At 58.6% G+C, this 5,657-nt stretch overlaps 1 long non-coding RNA gene across 1 annotated transcript; it reads left to right on the forward strand.

Moving 5' to 3' along the window:
- Positions 1-499: 499 nt before the first annotated feature.
- LOC141573841 (uncharacterized) lies at positions 500-5,161 on the forward strand. The gene is made up of 3 exons (XR_012500170.1): positions 500-785; positions 1,847-2,379; positions 2,797-5,161. It is a non-coding gene; the product is annotated as an uncharacterized LOC141573841 (long non-coding RNA).
- Positions 5,162-5,657: the final 496 nt, after the last annotated feature.

The following is a 5,657-nucleotide window of genomic DNA, read 5'->3' on the forward strand; positions in this document are numbered from 1 at the left end:
ATTTCATGAAAATTAAAAGTTTGTGCATCAAAAGACCATACCGACAAAGTAACACAGCAGCCAGAGGGAGAGAGAAAGTATTTGCGCACCATGTGTCTTATGAGGGATTAACACCCGGAGTACACAGAGAACTCCAACACTCAGCAACGGAAAACCGAACGGCCTGATTTCATGGTGGGCCGACGACTCGCGCAGACACAGCTCCATGAAAACACGCCCAAGGCCCAGGCACGCGGGAGGGGCGCAGCCCCACTGACCGCTGAGGAGACGCGAACCAGCGCTGCAGGGGGTGGCACCGCGCACCTGTCAGCATGGGTGCTTTCAAGACATAAAAAAGAAAAGAACACGTCTTGGCAAGGGAGTGGAGAAACTGAAATCCTTGCGCCCTGCTGGGGGGACTGTAAGGTGACACAACCGTGTTGGGGGAAGTACGGTGGCTCCTCTAATGAAAACAAATTAAAAACAGAATTACCGTATCATCCAGAAATTCCACGTCTGGCTGCATATGCAAAAGAATTGAAAGCAGAACCTGAAAGACACACCTGCGGCGCTATATCAGAGCGGCGTTAGTCACAGTGGTAGAGCGTGGAAGCCACCCCGGTGTCCATGGACAGGCGAGTGGATAACTAAAATGTGGTTCAGTCCCACAACGGAATATTATTTGGCCTTAAAAAGGGAAGTCTGACAGCTGCTACAGCATGGATGAATCTTGAGGATGTTTGGCTAAGAGAAATGAGCCAGTCACAAAAAGACAAGCACAATATGGGTCCACTGTCCGAGTACTTGTAAGTACGCGGAGCAGGTGACACCCACAGAGACAGAAGCGGAGGGGTTGCCGGGGGGCTGGGGAAGGGGGAGGGAGGCTGCTGCTGAGCGGGGGGGGAGTCTGAGTTGTGCGAGATGGGGAGCCCTGGGGATGGACGGGGCGATGGCAGTACGCCGTCGTGAATGCGTGTAACGCCACTGCACGGCACACTTACACGGGGCTAAGGTGGTAACTTGACGCTGGGCATGCTTTTCCACCAGAACGTGGGACGAGGGTGAATGTTGTTTTGCCCGTGACGACATCCCCAGCCCCTCAAACACCCTGGCACAGAAATGTTCCATAACTATTTGTTCAAGACAGTTCTGTAGAGATGTCACACACCATGCAGCTCGCCCACTTAAAGTGTGTACCTTAGCATACGCACAAGGCTGTGCAGCCATCCCCGGGAACTCCAGGAGCTTCCGAGGGAAACCGCATAGCCGTGAGCGGTCACTTCTGCATTTCTCCTGGGAGCCTGGGGAAGATGCAAGTCTCCCCAGCCCGCAGCCCGGAAGTCAAAGCCGCCTTCCTCCTGCCACCCAGCGGTGACATGCCAGCATGACACCGACTCCACCAGGCCAGACCCCGACGGAGGGGTCGCCCCTGTGGTTCCTGGGGAAGTGCAGGGACCTCGCCTCCTCTCTGGGGTGTGGCCGGCCCGCGGCTGCCTGGGACACTTGGAAGCCCAGAGCCTCTCTCCTTAGGGGCTGGGTGAGAGGTGTCCCCGCCGCTTAGAGACCAGGCTCGTCATCAGAAACTCCTCCCGGGGGTGGGGGTGGGGGTGGGGTTAAAAGTGCAGATGCCAGGGCTCCACTCAGCCTACAGAATCAGAATCTCTGGGTTGGGACTGTATTTTAAAAATTTCAACAAGGTAAGGACTGCCAGCCCGGCTCCCCTCCGCGGCGTTGCTCCTGCACCGCCCAGCCCACGGGAATCACCGAGGATGGGGCAAAGGAGTGAACGGCTGAGAACGGAACAGGTGGTTATAAAGCCGCTCTGCAAACTGGGGTGATGTTCACAGCGTAAAATTCACTGTTTCAGAGCAAACAATTCAGTGGCCTCTGCACAGCGTTGTGCACCCATCGCTTTTCTCTGGGCCCAAAACGTCGCCGTCACCCCAAAAGGAGACCCGTGCCCGTGAGCGCTCGGCCCCCGCGGCCCCGATCTGCTGTCTGTCTCCGTGGATTTGCCTGTTCCGGGCACTTCGTGCAAACGGGCTCACACAGGACGCAGCCTCCGCGTCCGGCTTCCGTCTCGGAGCGTCCCTTGCCGAGGCCCACCCGCACCGCGTGTCAGAGCTTCTCTGCTTCTTGCGGACGAGTCACGCTCCGCTCCGTGGAGGGACCACCGCTGTCCCCGCGCCCGCCGCGGACGCGCACCAGGGCGCAGGACGCGCCGCTTCCGCAGCGCCGCCGCCAGCGTCTGCGCCCTCGACGGTCGTCCCGCGAGCTTGCCGTGCATCTCACAAGCCCCCGTGTCGCTGTCTCAGGGCTCTGCTCCGGCGGCCGCACGGCCTTCCTGGCGACACGGCGGGCCGCGAGCAGCTGTGTGTGGCGCTTCTGGAAACACAGGAGGTAGCCTGGCGCGCAGCCGGGAGGGAAGGCCCACGCCCTCTTGGCATAAAGCTCCATCTGTCAGGAGCTCCCCCGTTGCTTCGCCTTTAGGCCCCAGAGCCCGGCTCTGCCCAGGCCTCCCTCGGAGGGGCTGAGCGCCCACCCTTCCCACGTGGGGCGCCTCTGCCGCCGCTGAGGCCGCTGCGCCGGGGCTTCGGCCTCTCGGACCCTCAGGCCATACTTACCCCTGCCCCCCGCCTGGGAGGAGGGGGACCCCAGCAGCCGACTGCCTTCAGGCCTTCAAGCCGTAACGCTGCCCCAAACCCAAGACCCCGCAAGGGAAGAACGTCCCAGGAACCGCCCGGAACCTCGGTGCTCCTCAGGGGAAGGAGAAGGTTCACCCTCACTTTCTTTACCCTCCTTTGGTCTTGCTTTCAGGATTCCTGTGGGTGTGAGGCCCCTAAAACTCAGGCTGAAATCAGATGGATACAGTGCAGTCCACTCTCAGACGTGCAGCTGCTGAGTTCTGAGACGTGTGCGCGCCCGGCTCGTCCGGCCCGATCACGCCCACGCCCGCAGGCCTCGGAGCGGGGGTTCCCGCCCCGGAGGACGGCGCGCTCGGCCCTCCATCACCGCCCAGCCCGGGTACCAGCTCCTGAAGCCCCCGAACCGGGCTCGTCCGCGCGTGCGCGCTGAGCCTGCGTCATCCCGCCCCCGCGCCCGCCTTGTCCTGTGAGACGCGCCTGCCTGCCTCATCCCGTTCTGTGCAGGACGCCGCGAGTCCCTCTCACAGCCGCCCCCTGCGCCCCTGCGGACCGACGTCTGGCTCGTCTCCGCCAACTCCTCCTCCGTCCGCGGCACGGGCTCTGACTTTGGTGTCGTGTCCTCCTATCCCCACCGGCGACACGCAGGCTGGACCGGCCGGTTGAACCATATGGTCACGTCGGATGTCCACCTGAGCCCTCGCTCGGCAGGATGTGTGTGGACACACCGTGTACACGCAGCGCGAACTCCCATCAGCGTTGCTGGAACAGCCACTGAGGACAGTCCGTAGCCCCCCGGGGCTGTCCCCCACCGGGCCCCTGTCTTCTGCCTCCGTCTCCCTCCTGCCCTGTGACCCTGGTGGTGCCACCTCTCCGTGTGGTGACGTTCCCCAAGTATGACCTCCCACCCTGGCTATCAGCGGGGGCGGCTGCTGGCGCCTTGGCTCTTCCCACCACCCCCAGCCCCGGCTGAGCCGGCTGCCTGAGAAGTGGGCACCGGCACCAGTCGGCCAGCTGGGCGGGAAGCACGGGGCCCGCATGAGAGGGGCGCGGCCATCCAGCCTCAGTCCCGGGGTCCAGTGTGGGACTGAGCCATCAGCGGAATCTGAGCAGATGAGGCAGGGGTGGGGTGGGGCAGGGACCAGCAGCATCCTGCACTCATGAAGGCAGGACAGACGCTGGAGAGAGTCGAAGGCCCCGGAGAGGGCTCCCAAGGTCCTTGGGGAGACACGGAGCGTCCCCGCAGCCTGGCGTCCACGCCTGCTCCTCCCCGGGGCCCCTACAGCTGCAGCCCCTTTCTAGAGCTGCCTTGACCGCGTCCCTGCTCTCGTTGAAAGCACTGTCTTCAGGTGCCTCCCACCTTCCGACAAAGAGGGAGGCAGGCGTTCCCACTACGCCTGGTTTGCCTCCTGGGAGCCCCTCCTTTGTCCTCTGACACGCTACCTTTCAGACTGTAACTTTTTTCTTGAGAATCAGCCTCCTCAAATTAAGTCACCCAAATTCCCAAGGAAGCCGAAAAGCCATTTTTCTGGCAAATCTTATGTGAAGATAATTTAATATAAGGCATAAACTAATAAACTAAAGACCGTATATTACAGCAGTAGCACGGTAAAAAATGAGCCCACCGGAGAGACGAGTGGACAGTGTTTTAGCCAAGGGGGGAGCAAGGGAGCACAAGTAAGACGTGAGTTACACTCCGTGCGTAAATAACCTTAAAGAGAAACAATAAAGATGACTTCTATAACGATTAATATATTTGGGGAGAGATTATTTAATTGCAGTAAAATAAGAGGTGATAAGTCTAGCTGAAGTTTTGCATGATCAGGATTAAGTCAGTTCTTTAAGGAACACGCAAAAGTATCGTTTTCTAGGATTTTTAAGAAGATTCTGGAGATATGCAAAGCTTCTCTTCATTTCAGAGCGGCAGATTTTAGCGACGCAAATCCAAAATCACCGTTCCTCTGCAAGGTGGCCAGTGATCTCTGAAACTTCAAAACTTCTTTTAAGAGCTCATCAACCAGAATAGAATTTAGCAAGAAAACATAACAAACTACTGCTACGCACAGCAACCTGGGCGAATCTCCAGAGGATTCAACTGAGTGAGAGAGAAGCTGGTCCTGAGAGGGTACACACCACGTGATTCCGCTTAGAGGACGTTCTTGAAATGGAAAATTACGGAACTGGGGGCCAGATGAGTGGCTGGAGGGGGTTAGGGTTGGAGGAGGGGGTTGGAGGGAGGTGGGTGAGACGTAAGAGCAGGGACCCTTGCTGGGTGGGTGTGACTGTGGTGGTGGGAATGCACGGCTCTAAACACCCGCACAATGAGCGACCTACATACGAACAGGAAACCCGTGTCAGGGTTGTTACAGTGTATCAGCGTCAGCGTGTCAATATCCCTGACGCGTCATTTTACCACAGTTTTGCAAACTGACAAAATGGTCCACGGGACCTCTCAGGACTAGTTCTTAGAACTGAATGTGAGTCTGCAATCATCCCACAATAAAAGGTTCCGTTTTTTAAAAGCAGGAGGAAAAAATCTCCTTAGATCCCGCCCTCTGAGGCCCCTTGGTCAGCATTCCCGGGACGCAGCATCGTGCTGGGCTCAGCTCGGCTTCTGCTGCTGGAGGAGCTCGGGGCTGGTCCTCCACCTGCATCTTTCTGGGGACTCAGCCCCGGGAGGGGGGCGAGTCTTGCATTCACAGCCGTCTTCCCGGCCCTCGGCACCTGCCTGGCTCCCGGGAGGCGCAGTGAACCCTCAGCACATGGAGAATTTGGAAATGCAGAGACACAGGAGGAAGAAAATAAAAATGTGAAGCACTCGCTACCCTCCTGCCCGACGAAACCCACGGTTGACGTTTCTGAGTGTTTCTTTGCTGTTTCAAAAAGTCTGTGTGGAGGACGAGGGCAATACTCTGCTTTGATTCCCATGCTTTCCACTTAACACTGTGGCGTGAGTCCTGCTCCAGGACCACAGAAGGGAGAATAACGTGCAGTTCCACGGTGCCACCGCCTGGGCTGCACCAAGCCAGCGGGCCG

The sequence above is a fragment of the Camelus bactrianus genome, chromosome 18, assembly GCF_048773025.1.
Source record: "Camelus bactrianus isolate YW-2024 breed Bactrian camel chromosome 18, ASM4877302v1, whole genome shotgun sequence".
Taxonomy (NCBI): Eukaryota; Metazoa; Chordata; class Mammalia; order Artiodactyla; family Camelidae; genus Camelus; species Camelus bactrianus.